Source organism: Molothrus ater, chromosome 4 (genome assembly GCF_012460135.2).
Source record: "Molothrus ater isolate BHLD 08-10-18 breed brown headed cowbird chromosome 4, BPBGC_Mater_1.1, whole genome shotgun sequence".
NCBI lineage: Eukaryota > Metazoa > Chordata > Aves > Passeriformes > Icteridae > Molothrus > Molothrus ater.
This window is the reverse complement of record NC_050481.2, coordinates 69,821,603-69,843,718: the sequence shown is the minus strand read 5'-3', so window position 1 is coordinate 69,843,718 and position 22,116 is coordinate 69,821,603. Positions and strand designations below refer to the sequence as shown.

At 49.5% G+C, this 22,116-nt stretch overlaps 1 protein-coding gene across 2 annotated transcripts in view; it reads left to right on the top strand.

Moving 5' to 3' along the window:
• Positions 1–22,116, top strand: part of MAVS (mitochondrial antiviral signaling protein) — a 129,679-nt gene that overhangs the window by 94,895 nt on the left and 12,668 nt on the right. The window lies entirely within an intron of this gene.

Sequence of the window (22,116 nt, the reverse complement as noted above, 5' to 3'; positions counted from 1 at the left end):
CTGTGCTTAGGTGGCCTCTCAAGGGCCTCTCTGGCTGCAGGTGTCAGGGAAGTACAGGATGTTTTGTGTAAGCTCAGCACTCTCAGTTTCACCCAGAGGAAAGGCTGTGAGAGGCCTGGAGCAGAATCAAGACCTGATTCTCTGAGTCACCTCTTGTGAAGGAATCCTTCCCTGTGAGGGTGCTGAGCCCTGGCACGGGGTGCCCAGAGAAGCTGTGGCTGCCCCTGGATCCCTGGAAGTGTCCAAGGCCAGGTTGGACAGGGCTTGGAGCAACCTGGGATAGTGGAAACTGTCCCAGCCATGGTGGGTGGGAATGGGATGAGTTTTTAGGTCCTTTCCAACCCAAACTGTCAGGACCCAGGACATTCCTCTGACTGCCCTGGGTGATTTGAGACCCTGGCAGGGGGCTCAGAGACCTTGTCACAGAGTCAAAAACCCCTGTGCCTTTGATTTTAGCCCATGGAAAGAAATTACCAACTTTGTGTGAAGATTTACAAGCCACAGAGTTTGAGGAGAATGATAGTGAATTTGTCACAGGGTGGAAAAGTAGAATTTTGGGGTTTTAAAATGGGGTTCAAGAGGCAAGATGGAGGAATCTGGGTGTGTCCTGTCTTCTCCTTCTTCTTGTCCTCCATCTCCTGCTGTGATGGTGGCACTTCTGGATTGGTTTAGAGTAGAGACAGACTGTCTAACATAGGTGATAGGTATTGGAAAATTATTGTAAATAAAGTCCACATCGTTTTAGTATAAAAAGCTAACACCATCCCAAGGGTAGGGACTGTGCCACAACCCAACCTGCTGGACAGATCTCAGCAGATCAGAGAAAGAATGCAACAGATAAGAGAAAATAAACAACCTTGAAAAGCAGAACTGATGAATCTCGACTTCTTCTTCGAGTGCAGGGCTGGAAAAAAACTTTTAATACCTTGGGGTCATCTCAACCACAGAAACCCAAGACCAAACCATTCTGATTCTATCATTCTTACCAGAGCTCTTCCACCAACCCTGTCCCTGTGAAAGCCAGCCCTTGTTGCTGACTGTCCCCTCTTCTTCTCCTGATTATGGATATTAAGAGCCCAGCTTTGAAAAGCAAAGCTTCCTGCTGGAAGCACAGCCTGGTGACCAAGGGCAGCCAACACAAACACCAGGAAAGCTTCCCTGGCCAAGTTTCACACCTAGAATAAATCAAAATATCTTCCTTCCTGCTCAGGCAGCTCCCAAGGAGCTGCTTGCTCCTGCCACACACACTCTGCTCTTTCCAGGAGAAAACTTGCTTCCTCAGGAAAGTTTGCACCATGAAACCTTTTATTTTAGACTGTGGTTCTGCCAGAGAGCTGGGAACAGCGAGGGCTGGTCCCTCTCCTGTGCTGACTTAGCCTGGGAGATCTGTGCATCTGTTATTAATTAGGGCTCCCCAGTGGAAAAAATATGGGAAAACCTCGCAGATAGGTCAGAGTGAGGAGAAACATCCAACCTCTCCCCTTACTGATGGAGTTTCTTTGGGTTTATGGAGCCTGGTGTTTGGTCACTGCCCAAAAATTTGGAGTTGGGTGGGAATGACCAGATCCTCTCTGCCTGACTCCCTTCTCGTGTCCTCTGAAGATTGAAGAGGGGTAGAACCACCCTGATATGCCAAGGTAGATGGTCCTTGATTTGTTTGGGGTTTTCTCCCTTTAAAAAAACATTATTTGGAGGAGAAGGTGAGAACCATGGTCAGGAATTTAGATTTTGGAACAAATCACAGCATCTGCAGGACAGCAGGTGCCCTCACCAATGCCTCCAGCAGCCCCCTGGCTTCTCTCCATGAGCCCCCGCTCATTCCAGCTGCTGAAGGGTGAGTGCCAAGGGCTGTTTGATGTGACCTGGCATGTCCTGGCTGTTCCCTGTGTCTCAGGTTGAAAGGTGTAGCTGGAGTGTGTTTTCTATCACCATCTGTCAGAGGTGGGGCAGTTCTCTTCGGTTCATTGGGCAGTTTTCTTTATCTCTTCCACAGTCAATCCTCCCTCCAGGAGATCTCTGCTGTTCATGGGCCATTCATTATTAATTCTCTTCTGTCCATGGCCAGTGAGTGTCCCTGCATGGCTGATCCAATCCATCATCCCATGGGGAGATGCTGCGCCCAGGGGAGGAGCCAAGCATTCCTACCTGGATCCAATCTGAGGTTTGGGATAGCACAGCAGCCTTTGGCCAGAGGAGCAGCTTTCTGCTGCCCTGCATTGCCAGAGGGAGCCCAGGCTCATCTCCAGCAGCCCTGGAGCTGCAGAGGAAAATTCCCCCCTTGTGCAGGATCCCTGCTCCAGCAGAGCCACAGCTGGCACTGCAGGAGGGCTGAGCCCCATGGGATGGGGCTGTGCCACCCCCTGACACACAGGGGACAGGGCATGGTCTGACTCTGGCAGTGGTTTGTTTTCTTCTTTTTTTTTTTTTTTTAATATTGCATTTGTATTTTTAATTTCCCTAGTAAAGAACGGTTATTCCTATTCCCATATCTTTGCCTGAGAGCCCCTTAATTTCAAAATTATAATAATTCAGAGGGAGGGGGTTTGCATTTTCCATTTCAGGGAAGGCTCCTGCCTTCCTTAGCAGACACGAGGCTTTTCAAACCAAGACATCTGGTTTCAAACCTGGTTGCTGGTGCAGGAGGACACTCTGTAGGTGCTCAGTCAGGTGTCTCAGATACCCATGAAGATGGAAAAGGTCTGCCAGGACTTCTAGCTGGGAAAGAAAAGGAGAAACACAGCAGGTTCATCAATCCAGTGAGACATAGAGGGGTGGGAAGGATCAACTTGTTAATCTCAAAGGAATTTCTGGCTAAAGTTTGGGGAGGATTCTTCCTACACCAGCACCATATCTGTGCATTTTGCATTGCAGGGGAGGATTCCGTGTGCTGGTAGAACAGCACTGGAATCCCCTGGCTCAGCTTTTTTCCATCATGAAAAATGTCGATTTCAAAAGTGCCCTCATAAATATTTCCAGGCAGCAACCTCTTTGTCAGCCCTGTCAGACTTCAAAGAAGGAGGAAGACACAGCTGATGCAATGACATTTTTTTTGACTAGCTCTGCACTTGGACAAGCAGCATCCTATTGTGCTCCTTTGGAAAAGGGGTAACTGTGCTGCTCCAGGAGCACAGGGGCAGCATCCTGCTGCAGTTACAGCATTTTCACATCCTCAGGTGAAAGCTGACACGAGGGCTGCCCTGTGATGTGATAGAGGAGGATTTTTATCCTGCTTCTTTTTTACCTTTTTACCTTCTTCTTTTAGTCTTTCTCCTGAATTTTAGAATTACCTTAAGAGCTGCTTTCATCTTCCCTCTGCTCCACAGGGAGTGAGACAGCAATTCCATAGGAAATCTCTTTTAGGATCACTTTCCTGTCAATAGCAACAGCAGAAAGCACTGAGGAGGAATATTTTGTTTTGTTTTGTTTTTTTAATCTGGCATTTTTTTTCTCCATTTTAGAACAATGTATTCGTTGCCTTAGCTATTAGCCCAAGTGATTAACTTATTGTCAGTGATTTATGACTCCTCTTAAGATATTCCCAGGGTTATTGGACTGACATCATCAAATTGCTCCCACTTGAGAGCAGGCAGAGCCAGCACAGAAGCAATCCTGAGGAGCTGCTCCTGTTCCAGGCAGGGTTTGCTGGGATGCCAAAGTGGGAAATGCAGGGGCTGAGTTTTCTCAGCCCTGGTCCAAGCTCTGGTGGTAGAGGATGAACTTGTGCTCCAGCAATTTTAGATGCCTCCAGGAGCTGCCAGCGCTCAGGCTATGAGAGAAAAGTGAAGCATCCTAAAATTGGCTCCTCCTCACGCTCCTGTTAAGGGGCTCTGTAGCTGCTGTGAAAAGCAGAACTTGCTTTTCATTTATCATTCCAAATCTCTCTGTTCCTCGGGGTTTTCTGGCCTGCCCAGGACCATTAATCTCTCCTGTAGGCACAATTCTACCCTGCAGCTGTGGACACATCCCTCTCCCATCTCTGCAGCTCTCCCCTGAGCTGGCCTCTCTGACCTGAGCAGCTCCTGTGCTTCCAGATCAACCATTCCTCCTTTTCTGGAGGCAAGTCCCACTTCCTCCCTGTTCCTTAGTGACCATGGTCTGCAGGCAGGAGAAGATACTTGTGGCATCCACACTTTCTGGAAAAATCCCTTCACCCAGGATTTTTCTCCTGGGAAGCTGAGAAACCCCAAAGAAAAATTAAAACAATTCTTATCTCATTTGCTTCTCCTGTGTTGTGCTCACATCTGGAATGTGTTTGGAGATTGTTTACCCAATGTGTTTGGATTCTGCTGGGAGTTGTTTTCACTCTTTGGCCAATCAGGGCCAAGCTGTGTCAGGGCTCTGGAGAGAGTCAGGAGTTTTCATTATTATCTTTTTAGCATTCTGTAAGTATCCTTGCTGTATTCTTTAGTAGAGCATAATATGATATGATATGACATGATATGATATGATATAGTAATAAATTGCCCTTCTGAGAACATAGAGTCAGATTCATGATTCCTTCCTGCCACAGGGGTCCCAGCAAATACAACAGATGCTGGAAAAAGATGTTGAGGGCTATGCAGAGTCTTGGGAAGATGGGTTCAAGGTGATGTTGAGTACAACTCTGCCCTACAAACCCAGAGCTTTGCTGTCCTGCTCCCACCCAGAGCTGTGGTGGCACAGCCCAGCCAAAACAGGATGCCAGTTATTTTCTTTTTAGGGTGGACAACCTTGTCAAAACAAAGCTTCTGAGATAAACCCTGCTGCCATTCACCCCTGGGTCACTGCTTCACACAGCCTGAGCTTACCTGGCCATGGGTAGGAGATGACCCCAACATGGGCACATCTGGCAGCTGTTCCATGTTGGTTCCTCCCTGTGCCTGCTGGTTGGATACCTCCCCTGCACCTCCACTCCATCCTCAGGGCTGCCAGGAAGCTGCTGGCATTGCTGCCAGTCCCTGAGGAAGAATTAAGGGGTGACTGGGTGACAGCCTGCATGTCCCCCTGCCTTCCCGCCGGGCTGTCCCTGCCACAGCTGGACCCTCGTGGCATCCCCTCAGTCCCTGTTAAACACATCTGGAACCAGCTGTGCCTCTGTGCAGCTCCATCCTCATGGCAGAGCCTGGGGGACAGATTTTTAGTTTACCACTGATCCATTCCACCTTGTGCCTCAGTTTCCCCATGTGTGATTTGGAGGTTGTCACCCCTCTGCTCCTCAGCCTCCTGCTGTGTCACACACCCTGCCGAGCACATTGAGGGGCTTGGGTTTCCCTGGGGACAAGTGGCTGGAGGATTGTCACCACTAGGACGGTGGTAGCTCTTCCTGGGATGCACAATAAGCCAGCAGCACATTTTTCTCACCTTTCCACTGCCAATCCCTGTGTTTGCCAGCCCAGAAGGTGTCTGGCATCCCCCAGGCTCCAAGGGCCAGGAATGCAAATGCCAGGTTGATAAAATGCCTTGGTTCGGGAGATGCCGTGGAGATTTACACTCCAGCTGAGTCTGAAGGCAGAGTGTCCACTGGTTAATGCAACACCTCCAAAGTAAACAGGGAAAAGGCTCTGTTGATACCCCCTGTCCAGGATATCTGCTCATCTGATCTGGGGATGGTCCCAGTGAGGGATGTGAACACAGAGACAGCGAGGGAGATGCCAGAGGATCTTCCTGCACTCAGTGATGCAGTGAAGGTTTTTGTTTGGTCTTGGGTAAGCCTGACCTTTTTTTGCCCCTAAAAATACCCCCAAAGGATGGAAAATAAACTAAAAACTTGGAGTTGGTCTGGAGTCTGTTCACATGGGTAGTGAAGTGTCCTGTGATCTGCTGGCCTTCAGCTGTGGTGGGTCTCCTGCAGGACCTGGGACACCTGCAGATGTTTCAGGGGTGTCACCTGAGCATTTTGAGTGTCACTGGGGAGCCAGCTGCTCACTCCATCCCAGAGACTGTGGTGTCCAAAATCCATCCCACTGCCTCTCCATCACTGAAAAGGCAGTTTGGGTCAGGCTGGAAGCAGCAGCAGCAGCAGCAGCAGAGGGAGCTGGTTGGCTGATGGATGCTGGAAAACTGATGCTGAGAAAGCGCTCTTGTTTCACGGAGAGCTCCTCAGGGGCTGGGCAGGAATTGGCCTGCAAATGTCAATTTCTCAACCTCTGGGCCTCAGGCTGGGCCCTCCCAGGGGGCTCCCCTGTCAGGGAAGACCTTCCTGGAGCAGTTTTGTGTCAGGAAAGAGAGACACACTGGATTTTTTCGGTCTTTGGGTTCTTGTTTATTATTATCTTATCTAAAGTTCTGCATGCTGTCCACACCAGGCTCAGCACACTGGAAAAGCACCACAAAAATGGCCAACAACCTCTTGTTACAAGGTCTTTTAAAACTAAACTATCCAATTAAGAACTGACACCTAGATTGTTTCCCTTTTAACCCAATAACAGATCCCTAAGAGCCCACAATGCTGACTTTTCTGCCCAATTACAAAATGCCACCCAAACCCATGGAGAAGAAGGAAGAAGAAGCATGAAGAAGAAGCCCAGGATGACACCCTGTGCCCTCCATCTTGCTGCCATCCACAACATACTAAAAATCCCAAAACCTAAATTTCTCCCCAAGTGACACACCTGCACTGCTCTCCATAATCTATTTCACACTTTTGTGGGTTCCAGTCTATCTTGAAGCCTGGGAAACTTTCTCCATGAATGAGGGTCAGAGTCAGTGCTGCCCTGGGGGTCAGGGCACCCCAGAGCAGACAGAGAAATATTCCCTGTGTGCCCTGGGTTTCCACATGCAAACACCACACCCTGCTGCCATGGTGACCCTGAAAATGACCTTCTGTCCTGTCCTAGGTCACAACATTAACATGTATTCTATTCCCACCCTCAAGAGCTGTTGAAACCAGGAGGGGCATTGTTTATTCCTTATCGCCTGTTGATGGGCCCATCAATGCCTTGGCATGACTCAGAGATAACGCCCTCATTTCTGTTTAACAGACCCACAGCATGACTCACAGAATGATAACAGCCCATTGGGAGATGCTCCGCCCAGGGGGAGGAGCTAAGCATTCCCACCTGGATATAATCTGGGATTTGGGACAGAGCTGTCAGTCTTTCCACAGGATCTTCAGAGGAAGACTGCACCCTTTCTACAGGATCCCTGCTCCAACAGACCCACACCTGACACTCCAGGAGGCTGCAGCCACAATTCCAACTGGACTGCTGCCAACAGGGTGTCAGGTTGTATTCTGACTTTGTCAGTGGTTTTTCTTTTGTATTATTGCATGTATTTTGGTTTTCTTTTCCTGATAAGTTGCATTTCTGACTTGGAGTCTCTCGCTGGTTCTGCTTTCAAACCAGAACATGTCTTTGCAGACCAGCCCAGGAGGTGGGGATGGAGATGCTGGAAGGAGGCAGATGCAGGGCTGAGCTCTGTGGAACAAGAAGTGCATCAGCACAGCCTGAGCTGGGTAAATAACCCCATCCTGTGTGGGTCCTCCCAAAGGGAAGCCTTGGAGCAGCCCTACCTGTGTTAGGGATCATTCCAGGCTGGCTGTGATTCCCAGAAAGTTGGATTTTTTGCAAGAGAGGGCTGCCTAAACTCCTCTAGAGTGAACTTTCTTCTAGTTTACTTGAAAAAGTGTTTAAGTTAAAGATGTCTCCTTTTCAAATAAAATCTTTTCAGATTATCCCCTCAGGAAGCAGATTTTGGCAGAAATTTTCACGTCACTAAAGCTTGCTTTGATTTTATTTCTCTTGTGGTTTTGGATTTTTAAATTTTTTTTTTTTAAATACTCACTTGTTTTAGGTTACGGAAGGCTGGCTCCACAATTCAGAAAAATGTTTGTTCATTCAGGGGAAAAAAAAAAATCAGTCCCTTGGTTTTGCTGTAAATCAGAATGATCTTGGTAATTTCATAACACATCAATACTTGATAGTCCATTAAAGTTGTTAAATCAAGGACCACTTGGCCAAGGGATTTTGGGTACTTTAGGGCTTGGGTTTAAATCTGTCCTTGCCCTGCCTTTGCTTGCCATGATTCCTTGTGGCTGTGGAATGGGAGCTGCTCCATCTCCCCGTGGGCTCCTGGGAGGATTTGTCTGCTGGAGATGCTCAGGGCAGCACGGCCACTGTGAAGGGCATCCCCTGATGTGGTGTCACACCCTGCCCTGGGGTGTCCCCCATCTCCCTGCAGTTTGGCAAAGAGGTTCTGTTCCCAGCGTGGAATTTTCCTGGCTGTGGAAGCTGATGGAAATCTCTGATGAGCTCCTGCCTGCTCTGTATTTCCTGCACACCTTTCACAATTTCTGCACTCTCGGTCTTGCCTGCTCAAACTTGACTCCCTTTTTGGGCTTTAAATATTGAGAGCAGATCAGTATCTCATGAACCTCCTCGGTGAAGATGAGTGTGATTTGCTGGGAGCTGTATCAGCCTCTTCCCTCTCTCCTCTCCTTATTCCCACTACAAGCTCATTAATTCGTGCCACAGGCAGGGATCCATCAAAGGCTGTAAGTGCTGTGGATGTTTCCTGAAGTGTCTCATTCAGAGCATGATGAGCTCTGAGTGCTTCTCCTAATGCAGGCACAATCCAGAGTTACTGGTGTGCTCTTAACTAATAAACCTTCAGCTGCAGCCCAGAATAGCAAACTCTGTAATCATGGAAAATTGCTTTCTGATGGGTGAAAATGCACTGAGCCTGGGGTGGAGATCTACTTCCCTTCCCCCTTTCTCTTTTCTTAAGGCTCTGAGTAGGAAGATGGAGAGGGGAAAGGGAGGCAGGAGCATCCACCCTCCTCCTCCTCACTGCCACAATGGCTCTTTTGGTGTTTGACTCTGGTTATCACTGAAAATTGACACTTTAGGATGAATGGGAAGGGGACCTCTCCAGGTCACTGTGAAGGCTTCCCCGGTCTGGGCTTCATCCAGGAGGTTGCTGAGACTTCCATGGTGGTGCCAAATTCATTTTTCCCTGGAAAAAGCTGAATGCTCAGAATCCTGAGGAGAGGAAACCTGCACCACCAGGGAAGGGATGGTCTGGGGTTCATCCATGGTGTCTGAAGCATCTGTGCTTCCTGCAGAGAGACCTGGGAGAGCTTGAGCTTATCCCAGCCAGAAGTATCCCTTAGGATAACACCAGATCTTAGCTGGGGATGGGGGGGGAAGAGCTTTTCTGGTGGTTGGGAAATACTGCAGTGCCTCCAGCTGGAAGTGTGGTCTGTGAGAGGGAAGGAGCTGCAGAGAAATGCCTTGGGGCACACCTGGGCTTGCAGGTGCCATATGTGGCTCAGCAGGAGATGAAATGCCAAGGGTTTGAGGGCAGGAAAGGTCCCCTGCCACTGCCAGGGCAGGAACATCACCCTCCTGTCCTTCCTGGGGGGTTTATGGCTCAGGGGGATGCGTGATTGAGGCAGTGCAGGGAGCTCAGGTCAGCAGGCGCTGCAGGACTCTGAGCCAGCCCTCCCTGGGGAGAATTCCAGAGCCAGGAGCACAGCAGGGTCATTCCCTCATGTGCAGAGCAGGATGCACTCCCTGGAAAGGACTGGGGTTATCCTGATGTCAGCTGGGGTGACAGCAGAGGGAGGGCCAGGATGTTCCCTTGCTGGGGCCTGGCCTGGCTGAGGCTGGGTTTCCAGGAAGGATAATGTCCCTGGAGCCATCTGATGCACTGTGCTGCAGGGACAGCCCCAGAGGGATGATAAACACAGCACGTGGCGCTGAGGGAGGATGCCCAGCAGCCACAACTCCCAAAGCTGAACTCGAACTTCGAATTCAGTGAGAAAAAAATCTTCCCCCCCGCCCCCCCCACCTTAGATCCACATTTCCCTCTGTGAGGTTTGGCCTTAATTAGGGTTTCTGTCTTCCTTCTGAATAATTCATGGATAATTATTTTTCTTCATACAGACTGGTTTTGGTTATCCTGCTTCACCTCAGGCTGGCTCATCTAATTAATTGACACCTATGAGAATATGAGGCACAAAAATCCCTCCAAGCCCTTTCAAGAACTTCATATCTAAATTCAAAGACTATTCAAGGACTGAGGCTCTGGCTACTAAATATTAATACTCATAAAGTAATATTTATCCTTATCTCTTCCACTCTACTCTTTCCTTCTTTTATGCTTCTCCTTTAGCAAATCAAGATGAGACCATCAATCAGCATCACCAAAACCTTCCTGGGGTGCTCTTCTTTGTAGCTTAGTTGGAATGAATCATTATTTGTGTTTCTAAGCACCTGATGAGCTTTACTGCAGAAATGAAGGTGCTCTCCCAGCTGGTTTCTGGCTGAAAGGAGGAAAGGATGGTCAAGAATGGGAGCAGAGAGGCTCAGCCAAAATCACACACTCTCCATGGGGACCATGACTGGAATCATGGGATCATGGAATTTCCTGAGCTGGAAGGGACCCACAAGGATCATTGAGTCCAACTCCTGGCCCTGCACAGGTGAATCCCAGCAATCCCACCCTGTTCCTGAGAGGGTTGTCCAAATGCTTTTTAACTCTTTTTAACGAAACTTACAGTGTGACCACGTTCACAGGGGTCTTAGGATGAGGGAAGGCATGAGGATCTGACTCCATGTTTCAGAAGGCTGATTTATTATTTTGTGATATATATTATATTAAAACTAGACTAAAAGAATAGAAGAAAGGTAGCCTTCTGATGAAATCCTAAGGATAGGAAAAAAAAGGATGATAACAAAGGCTTGTGTCTCGGACAGAGAGTCTGAGCCAGCTGACTGTGATTGGCCATTAATTGGAAACAACCAACATGGGTCAATCCCAGATGCCCCTGTTGCATCCCACAGCAGCAGATAACCATTGGTTACATTTTGTTCCTGAGGCCTCTCAGCTTCTCAGGAGGAAAAATCCTAAAGAAAGGATTTTTCATAAAAGATGTCTGACAGATTCTTATAGGCTGTATGTAAATGCTATAGGATTTGTATCTTGTACTAGATTGGTTAGTGAGAAATAGAATATTCAACACAGGAAGATTTATTGTGTTGTAACAGGAACCTCGCTCTCTCACTCTCTTATCCTCTCATCCTCTCTCTCTCTCACCCTCTTTTCCACTGTCTCTCTCCTCTCAGGCCTGCTCTGAGCTGTGCCTGGCAGCTCCCAGCAGGGCCCTGCTCCCAGGCCCTTTGCAATAAACCCCAAGTTCCTGACCTGCCTGCAGAGATCTCTCATCCCCATCTGTCCTGACCATCCTAGCCCCAGACACTCCTACAAGGCCACTGCATCCCTGGCTTCCCCTGGTGCTGGTCCAGCATGGAGATGAGTTTTTTGATGGCATGGCAGGGTTTGCAGGCCATGTGTTGTGTCTTCCTTCCGAGGCAGAGCCATCAGGCCTGGAGAGCTGAGATCTGTGGGAAACGGCAGTAGCTCCAAGGATGAGTGGATGAGGTGTCACATTAAGGTCAGGCCTAGCTGGGAGGGAGTGTTTCTTTCCCTCCATGGCTGCTGAGATGCTTGGGGGAATTGAAGAGGATGCAGAAGCTATGGGATGACGTGATGCTCTGAGGGCAGAGGTCCTGGACAAGGGGAAAATCTCCAGTGGCCACAACTCCACCCACAGTCAGGCTCTGCCTCTCTTCCTCTTGCTGTGTTTGGGCTGGAAAAAACCCTTGAGTGCAAGAGGACCCTCTCAGCACCCTGCCACGACCAGATCTGGGCCAGAACAGCAGCAGCATCCTGGGGCCATTCCCACAGCGATGATGTCCTGCATGGGAAGGTGTTTGGGTCCTGGAGGGGTTCCTTGAGCTCCAAGCTGGATGACAGGCCTGGCCAGGACCAACAGGACCCTCTCTGCAGGAGCTCTAGCTGCTTCAGGCCTCTGAGCAGCTAAAGAGTAAACAGTGAAATGAAATAGGCACAAACAAGCACAGAGACCAGCATTCAAGGCTCTTCAGCACTTCTGGCCAGGGATTTGCAACAAAACCTTTTCTCAGCTGGCTTTGAAAAGGGAACCCACACAGGCTCCTTTTGCTATTCAGCCCAAACACAGGGCTGCTACTCATTCGAGCCCTCTGAATGTTCCCTCAGCTCCTGGGTTCCCTGGGCTGTGCCAAGAGCACAAACACTGAGGCCACTGGCTGTAGGTGGGCAGGAAACGTCAGCAAAGCATTTTCCAGAGCAGGGTAAGCAGGGCACATCCCAACACTCTCATCCCGTTTCTTGCTGTGGAAAGTGGGGAGAAGTGGTGGGGAGGACGTCCTGGAGGCTGCTTGGTTTCCTCCTGTCGTTGCTGTCAGGGTTTTGGCTCAGTGTGCCAGGTGAAGCCAAGCTGTTCATCCTTGTTCTGTTCCAGGGAGTGGGGCCAGCTCTGAAACCTTTCACCAGAACCACCAAACATGGGCTGGGGGCTTGGCCAAAGCAGCTCCAGGGCCCAGCTCTTTGCTGTATGTGCTGTCTTCATCTGCTTCTTAGGAGGAAGGCATGGCACTGGGATCCTCTCCTTGGGATTCACAGCTTGGCTGTGCCTCAGTTTCCTTCCGGCCTCTGTTGCTGTGCCTCCCTGAGCTGCTGCACACTTCATGAACTGACCTAGTGGAGGAAACCCTGAAAATAGGCTCAGCCTAATGCTGAGTGCCGGTGCTGATGTGTTCCAAAACCAGGTGAGGTTTTCAGCTGCCTGGGTTCCCCCAGGGATGAAGCTATGGAGTGCTGTCCCCTGGATCATCTGGGGCCATGGCAGAAAAAGAAATGGGATTTTATTGCATTGCCTGTGTTTTCTGTTCTGCTCTGAAGGAGAAGATTTTGGCCCATCTCCAGTTTTGTGGCCACCTTCAGGAACTCCTGGATGCAGCTCCAGAAACCGTTTCCTGGATGCTTTGCTTTTTAGCCAAGGAGGACACAGCTTGTCCTCATGTCTGGGTCAAGGAGAAAGTATCAGGTTGTCATCCTGTGCTCCTCCTTTTGCTTGTCCCTGGAGTCTCTGTGCTTTTCCTTTTGTTATGAAACAGGGTTACAACACTCCTTTTGCCTTCCTGAAAACCTGTGATCTTCTCAGGGGTGTGTTGACACGTAGGGATGGAATCATCCACAGTAGTATTTCTCCCAGCACTGAGGATTTTGCTCTGTTTTATATTACAAAACAAGCTCCAGGTATCTTCACTTCTCCATTGTCCTGGCTCATCCCAAGGAAATTCCCTCAGAAAGCCCCTCCTGCCCTGTAAATACATTTTCTTTTGATCCCTTCTTCTGCCAGGCGTCACCACCTTACAGCACTGGTGCCAGTGCTGCTTACATGTGATTTTAAATCCCAATTATTTTACCTAACAACATAGGGGCTTGAATTTCCAGCTTGTGAGCCTGGATCATGCTAGGAGGGCCGCTGATGCCAGGAAATTCCTTGCATTTTCTTGGGCAGTTTTCTCCTCTGTGCCTCCTTGCTGGAAGGGGCTCTGGCACAGCTTTTGTTTGCTGCAGCTGCTGGAGAACAGAGCAATCATGGTTCCTCTCCTTGGTGGGCGAAGTTCATTGCTTTGGGAGGAGAGGTGGCATTTTGGGAAACCTGCTGAATCAGCATCCTGGATCCCAAGATCTGGGAATCTGGATCCCAGATCCCATGCTGGATCCCAGAATTTGGCATCTCTTGGGCCAAAGCTCAGTGGATAGAAACGGGATGCTGATATTTAGGTAGCTGAGTCCTGCCTCTAGGTTCCAGGTGGTGAGGTTTTCACCTGTGAACTGAACCCCATTCCTGCTGATTCCAAAGGACTTTGCCCACTCCAAGCCCTGAAAGAGAGGAAGCATTTCATGGGGCTGCTGACACACCTCAAGAGGCTTTTCCTGCCTGTCTTAGTGCAGGTGACACATCCCTACTGCCACTGCCTTGTAGGTGATCTCCAGCTCCTTCACAAGATGCATCCCCTTGGAAACCTCTGTCATCCCAGGAGATGCCAATACCTGTCCTGGTAGAGGTCTTTGGACAGTGATGGAGGGGAAAGATGAGCAGCACCATGTGCCCTTGTGATGTCTGCATGCACAGAGGGCAGCAAGAAGTGAAAATTCACTTAAAATGTTGGGCAAGGCTTGTTTCATTCTGGTTCCCTTTGGCAGCTGGAGTAAGCTTGTCAGGGATAATAAGGATAATAAACGTTGCTAAGCAATAAGTGATTCCAAATCAGCTTTATCAGCTCAGCCCTGTGGGGAGGAAAAGGGATCTGAGCAGGGGAGAGCAGCAGAAAACAGCTGGCAGGGGGATGGAAGACACAAACAGCCCATGTCAGCTTGGGGACAAACCTATGGTATCTGCAGGGAGTGCCCCAATGAGGGGAGAGAATGATGCACCTGACTCCATCTTATCAGAAGGCTAATTAATTACTTTATTATACTATATTATTCTGTAATATATTACACTGAATCTGCCAAGCACTCAACTGCACACAACCACACTGAATTTCACACACACACACACGCTTGGCCCTGCTAGGCCAAGGAAACAAAACCCCATCACTGTGGGTACACAATCTCCATATTGCATTCTACTTTTGCACAAACACAAGCACAGCAAATGGTGAGAATTGTTTTCCTTTCTCTGAGGTTCAGAGAAGGTGAAACCCAGAAATATCCTTGGGAAGGATTGTGCCTTGCTTTTCTCTGGGAAGAGAAATGTGGCGACACAAACCTGTCCCTGTGGCCCTGTTGGGAGAGGGAGGGCAGGGCCCAGGTGGGCTCTGGTTGTGCTGGTCCCAGTCACAGCAGCATGGGGAAGTGCAGGGTGACCAGTCCATGCTGACCAGTCCTGAGTGATCCCCTGCCATGGGATTGAGCTCTGGTGTTACCATCCATGACCCTTCATGGACTGTTGTATTTGTTGGGAGTGTCCAAACAGAGATAGGAATGATGAGTTTGACTCAGTGTTTTTAGAAGGCTGATGTATTACTTTATAACGCTGTATTATGCTAAAGAATGTTATACCATACTACACTAAAGAATACAGAACATCCTGAGGGAGGGCAGGACATGAGAGCTCATCCCTGAGGAGCTGCATTGTGCCTTCCAGCCCAGCAAACTCTCCCCTGGGTGTTCATGCCCTCCTAATGTGACTTTACAGGTGTAGATGGGTTGATCTATATGGAGTTCTCCAGGAGAACAGGCAAAAACCATGGAATGGTTTGGGCTGGAAAGGGCCTTAAAGACCATCACCTTCCCCTAGAACAGGTTGCTCCAAGCCCTGTCCAGCCTGGCCCTGAACACTTCCAGGGATGGGGCACTCAACAGATAGATGTCACTGGATTCCACAAATCCACAGATGGAGCCCACAGACATGTTTGAGGATCAGAATTTAAAAAAAAAAAAACCAACCCAAAACCAGGAAAAAAAGTGCACCCAAACTTTCTTTCAGTGGGTTTTTTCCCCAAAAGCATTTGATCTCTGCCTTTGTGATGCTGGTGCCATGTGCTGACAAAGGCAAATGTTCTGCTGGACCACAAATAAGGACAAACTCATGGGATCACTGTGGGAACCTTAATTTTTGTATTTTTTTCCTGCATTTTGAACACACAGTCAGTGAACTCTTGCACTGAGCTGCTGCAAAGGGTTGGCAGGAGGCAGCAAGATTTTCCACAAAGGTTTCTTTGTGCTCCTGAGTCAACCCCTTACCACGGAGGAATAAGCCATGGATGTTCATGTAGGAGATGCCTCTGGGAAGGAGTGGTGGCCACTAGAGGGTGGCCATGCCATAGACAGCACTGCCCTGGGGGACAGTGACTTCCTGGGGCAGCTCCATGCATTGGGAACCCCATCAGGATGAGCTGGCTTTGGGTGTGTGACCTGCCCAGGTACCACATTTCTGATCTGAGAGGGGCTTTGTACACCCTGATGGGTGATAGACAGGCAAGGGCTTTTCTTATGTGTCAGAGGAGGTGTCTGGATATCTGGGAAGGAAGAAGAGGAAAGGTGTGAGAGTTGGGTGGTTGTCTAGGCAGGGCCATGAGTCTCCTGAACTTCTCCAGGCAGGGGCACCACGGTGACATTTCCACCAGCTCGGAGCTGAAATGCCAATTTTCTAAGCTCCAATTTTCATCTGCTTGCATCAGAACCTGACTTCACACCCAGGCCAATGCAAACTCTGCCTTCTGGGTTATAGCTTGACAGCCACAATGCTGTCAGGGAATGTGAGGAGCCTCCACCCCTCAGTTATTCTCTGGTTATATATCTGGTCTCTGGGTGGGACTTGTGCTGCTGCCTGTGAGCACATTGCATGACCTGAAGGACATTGTCCCGTGGCTGGAGGTGGCCATAGGCAAAGGCCATTGCTGAAAAGGGACAAAACAACTTCTGTCCTCAGTGCCTGGCTCTCTGCAGGTCCCCCAGGCCATCCCACCAGCCCTGGCCACTTTCCAGCCTCTGCTTCCCCTCCTCTGCTCTCCTGCTGTGGGATATCTCGTGATGGAGCTGATTTCCTCGTTCATCCTCCCCCCGTTTTGGCTCTCAACAGGAGTTCCCTGTTCCAAGGAGACTTTGGCAAACGAGCACATTTCTTCCTTTCCCTCCAACAGCCCTTTCCTGCCTCAGAGCTGTCCCCACCATCCTCCTCACTCTGTCACCTGATGCTCTCTCTCGCTTTGGCTCTCTTTTTGCTTACCCTTCCCCTGGCTTCTGGTTCTGCTCCTCACAGCCCAAGCACATTTTAATCTTTCCCATCTGAAACAACTCTCCCTCAGCTCTGATTTCCTCCCTGGTTGCCACTTCTGTGCACACACCATGCCAAGACCCAGCTCATGTCTTCACTGAAGCCTTGGCCCATGTCTGACTCGACCTCACGGATTTTGGGTTGTGCCCAGCATCGTTAATTTGTTCCTCCTGTGCTTTCTTGAAGCCTGAGGACACCACTGGGGCTGCTGACACAGTGAATTTGTCCCCTCCTGCTTACAGAGGTCTTATCCCAGCCCCTGAAATCCTGCTGTGTCCAAACCCTGATGGTGTTTGCTGTGCTGTGTCCATCCCACCCCTCTGCATCTGGAACCTTCCTCACTACATGGATTCTCTGGGGCTGGCCACTGCCTTTGCCTATGGAATGGCTGATCCCAATTTCTCTTCAGCCCATGCTGTCTGCAGCCTTCTTGCAGCCCAGGTGGGGAGAATTTATTTTAACCATCCTTACTCTTCTTAAGTATCTTCCTAAAGCACTACAACACTGGGAGTTGGCAACAAAATGGAAGGTTTGGGAAGAGCCAGCATTGTCTCTTTTACTTTTTATAATTGGTTTTATTCATATTGGTGTCTGCTGATGGTCTCTGACCATATGTAGTAGTGGTGTGGACTTGTGGGGTTTTGAATGAACAGGAATTTGACTGAACCTGGAATGACAAAGTGAATTTAACCAAGACATCTCTTTCAGTGGAGCTGTGATATCAACAGCAATAAATTTTGTTTCCTGGGGCATCCCAGGCAGGCAAATCATAGAGAATCATAGAATATTCCATGTTGGAAGGGACCCACAAGGATCAGCAAAGTCCAGCTCCTGCCAGGCAAAGGTGTGGGATGCTGCCCAAAAAGACATGAAGGTTCTGGGGACAGGAGGCTGTGGGCATGGCAGGCAGGCAGTTACTGCCAGCCAGCACCAGCTGGTCCCACACAGGATCTGCTGCTGATTCTGTAGCTCAGTTTGAGCCTCTTAAAGGCTTTTCTGCATTCATGGCAAGGGCTGGTTGTGTTTGTGCACCCCTGAACACCTTGCAGTGCTGAAACACTCTCTAGATACTCTGGATTTAACAGAGAAGCAGGGAGGGGGCTGAAATGATTCACACCAGCTCTGCAAGTTTGTGATCTCTGTGACTGGGGCAGAAAAGACTCCACAAGCTCTTTTACACTTCCCACCTTCCCAGGCTGTGGATTGAGATCAAGGTGCCTCCTGCCTTGGCTTTTAGAGGTTCTGGTGTGTCCATGTTTGTAAAACCAGCCTGTCCCTCTAGAGCTGGCTCCTGTCCCTCCAGGGCTGGTTCTGTCCCTCTAGAGCTGGATCCTGTTCCTCCAGGGCTGATTCTGTCACTCCAGGGCTGGTTCCTGTCTCTCCAGGGTGGGCTCCTGTCCCTCTAGAGCTGGTTCTTGTCCCTCCAGGGCTGATTCTATCCCTCCAGAGCTGGTTCCTGTCCCTCCAGAGCTGGTTCCTGTCCTTCCAGGGCTGATTCCTGTTCCTCTAGAGCTGGTTCTGTCTCTCCAGGGCTGAATCTGTCCCTCCAGAGCTGGTTCTGTCCCCCCAGAACTGGCTCCTGTCCTCCCAGGGTGGGTTCCTGCCCCCAAGGGCTGGTTCTTGCCCCCAAGGGCTCGTTCCTGTCCCTCCAGGGCTGGTCCTTGTCCCTCTAGAGCTGGCTCCTGTCTCTCTAGAGCTGGTTCTGTCCCTCCAGGGCTGATTCTTGTCCCTCCAGGGCTGATTCTTGTCCCTCCAGGGATGGTTTCTGTCCCTCCAGGGATGGTTTCTGTCCCTCCAGGGCTGGTTCTTGTCCCTCCAGGGCTGGTTCTTGTCCCTCCAGGGCTGTTTCTTGTCCCTCCAGGGCTGATTCTTGTCCCTCCAGGGATGGTTTCTGTCCCTCCAGGGCTGATTCTTGTCCCTCCAGGGATGGTTTCTGTCCCTCCAGGGCTGATTCTTGTCCCTCCAGGACTGGCTCCTGTCTCTCTAGAGCTGCTCCTGTCCCTCCAGGGCTCATTCTTGTCCCTCCAGGGCTGGTTCCTGTCCCTGCTGGCTTTGCAAACACCAGGCACACAGGAGCGTTTGCCCAGTGAAACATGTGGGATCTGCCCTGTCCTGCTCTGTGCCATGGAGATGTCACTTCCCTGGCAGAGTGGGGGCTGGAGAGGCTTTGGGAAATGCAGCTTTCCAAGACCATTTACTCACTCTGTGTGCTGACTCCAAGTCCTGAGGGGAGCAGGAAGAAATGTGTCACCAGAGCTGGTAGAGCTGCTTTGGCCTGATGGGCTTCCATGTTCCAGACTGGGAGAGCTGGGGTTGCTCAGCCTGGAGAAGAGAAAGCTCCAGGGAGAGCTTCCAGCACCTTCCAGTGCCTAAAGGCTGATTATGTAAAAGAGAGAGAGGGACTTTTAATACAGGAGATCCTGGTAGGAAAGTGGGAGAGGTTTTAAACTGATTTGGATCAGATATTAGGAAAAAATTGTTCTCTATATGGGTGGTGAGGCCCTGCATGAGCTTCCCAGAGAAGCTGTGGCTGCCCCATCCCTGGAAGTGTTCAAGAGCTTGGAGCAACCTGGGATAGTGGAAGGTGTCCCTGTTCATTTCAGGGGTGGAACTGGATGTTTTTTAAGGTGCCTTCCAACACAAACCATTCCATGATTCTATAACTCCATGCTCCCACGTTGGGCAACCCCTTTGTTTTGAGCCTGCATAGGATAAGCAGACCCTCATGGACAGAGAGTTCAAGTTCTCATGCTCCCCTTGAGGGAGCAGCTCAAAGATGGTTCCCATGCCTCAAAAAGCAGGAGAACACAAAGGGAACCTGGAAAAGACCTAGGACACTGAGATGCTCAGAGCTCATCAGGCTGGGAGGGAGATGGATCAGAAGGGTTGTGACAGAGGACTATAAATCACTGGCTGGTGTGGGAAGGGTGGAAAGGAAGAATATGTTCCCTGTCTCTATCTCTGCAAGAATTACAGGGCATCAGATGAAACCAGAAATTGTAAATCCAAAACAAACAAGAGGAGGTGGCTCTTCCCCCAGTGTGTAATTAAGCTGTGCAACTCCTTGCAACAGGATGTTGTGGATCTTGAAAATCTATGGGGGTTCATAAAGAAATGAGATACATTGATGGGAGAAAAAAAAAATCATTGTGGGTAATTAAAGATGAAATTGATCTCTATGGCACAGGAACCTACCAATTAGAAGCTGACTGGATATTTTGGGGAATTATCTTGAATTATTTGCTGCACTGTGACACTCTTCTCTAGATTTCTCTATATCTGGCCATGGCCAAAGAGAAGTCACTGGGGTGAATGGAACTTAATGGCTGTTCTGCAGGTCCCACATTTTTGTGCCTACCTGGTGATAGATTAGGATCCCCCAATTATTTTTTAGGTCCCAGGACTTGTGAGGATACTGCAGGAGTTTTGGTGGTTTGCTGTGGGAGTTTCTCCTGTCTTCTCATGGATATAATGCTAAGATGAATTATAACCCAGAGGTTTTTCACAGGTAGGGGCTTCAGTCACGTCCACAGGGACCATAAAATGGCTTGGAAACTGTTTGTGTCCTTAACATTCCATGCTCCCCATGCTCCCCAAACATCCTGGTACCAAGTCAAGGCTCTTGTTTAAGCTGCATCTGCAGATCAGCTGTGGATCCTTTACAGTGGCACCCTGGATTCAATGGGAGCCATCCCAGTGTAATGCACCTCTCCTGGAGTTTGGTCACCTGCAACAAGGGTGGCTTTGAGGAACATTTCATCATGTTCCTGATCCTAATTCATAGGAGTAATCTCTAAGCAAGGCTTAGACTAAACTTTGCTAATTCTACATATTTCTCCATTTGCCATTTTGAGCAAACAGTTGTTTTTTAGCCATGGCACATCAGAGAAGCTTTTGCTGCCTTTTCCCCAGCCTTGTGTGGAGCAGCAGCATTGATCAGATCATGCAGCACCTTTGGGACCTGAAAGCACTTCCCTGCCCTTGTGTCTGCTTAGCCTGAGTGCCTCATCCTTGCTTTCTGCTGGGATAGAGTTAATTTCCTCCTTAATAACTGGTGCAGTGCTGTGTTTTGGGTTTGAATAACATTCCTCAGTGCTATTAAAACACAAACATGCTCCCCCTTCCCAGTGCCCATCCCCATTTTTATCCCTGCCATCTCCTCTCTGTTTATTGACCATACAGAGATGAAATTATGGGAGACGATCCACCCGAAAAATGTCTAAACATCAACACCACCCATGTGGTGATTTTATGGGTGGGGAAAGGGGAAGCAGCAACACTTTTGGCAGGTTTTTCTGCAAAGACTCCATTCTGGGAAGCCTCAGACTCCAGGCACGTTGGTGTTTGCATGATGCCATCATCAGGGATGCTGGTTTTGTGACCTCTGGCTCCACGTGCCTTGAAACAAGACCTGTGCATTGGCCCAGAAGAACAGGGGCTTGAGGCAGGTTTTAATTTCCTTGTAATGCTGGCCTCTCAGGGTGAATACAGAGGGATCAGCAGGGATGGAAATCACCACCCCAGTTCCAGGAGGTGACCAAGGCACGCTGGGCCCTGCCCTGTGCTGGGTGCTGTCTGTGGTCCCTGCTAGCGCAGCTTGACTCGGTGACATTTAGAGACACAGCACGTTCCCAGGGGGTGACCTTTGGAGCAAAGAAAGAGGGTCCTGTGCCTGGGAAGCTCCAGGCTGCTGAGTTTCCCCACGTAGAGCCTGCTGCTCCCATTTCCCACGGATCACAAGGCAAGGGGGAAGTCACGATGCCAGCATTCGCTCTTTTGACAGCTCCGATTCTCAGCCTTGCTGCAGCTGCAAATTCACATCAGCTTCCCCATCTGGCTTCCCTCCACAGGGCCAAGGAGGGCACTTCCAGAGGCCTGGAACAAGCCAAAATGTGCATCTTGCTGACAACTCCCTGCCCTGCTCAGAACCAAATGTGGGAGGTGACTTTGTCCCCAAGTTGGAACACAGATTCAGTTGTCCTGTGACTGTGACGGTGTTCACAGGGGTTTTTGGATGAGGGAAGAGACTCCATGTTTCAGAAGGCTTGATTTATTATTTTATGATATATATTATATTAAAACTATACTAAAAGAATAGAAGAAAGGATTTCATCAGAAGGCTAGCTAAGAATAAAATAGGAAAGAAAGATAACAAAGGCTCTGTCTTGGACTCTCTGTCCAAGCCAGCTGGGCTGTGATTGGCCATTAATTAGAAACAACCAACATGGGCCAATCAAAGATCTACTTGTTGCATTCCACAGCAGCAGATAATCATTGTTTACATTTTGTTCCTGAGGCCTCTCAGCTTCTCAGGAGGAAAAATCCTAAGGAAAGGATTTTCATAAAGGATGTCTGCGACACTGTGACAGCCTTGCAGATCTGCAGCTGGAGGGTCTGAGGGCTGGAGGTGAAGGCACAAAACACAGGCTGAAATTTGGAGGGCAGGAGGAGTTTTTTACAGAACTTGGTGTCCATGATTGCATTGGGAGCCTGAATCTCTCTGAGGCCTCTGGGCATCA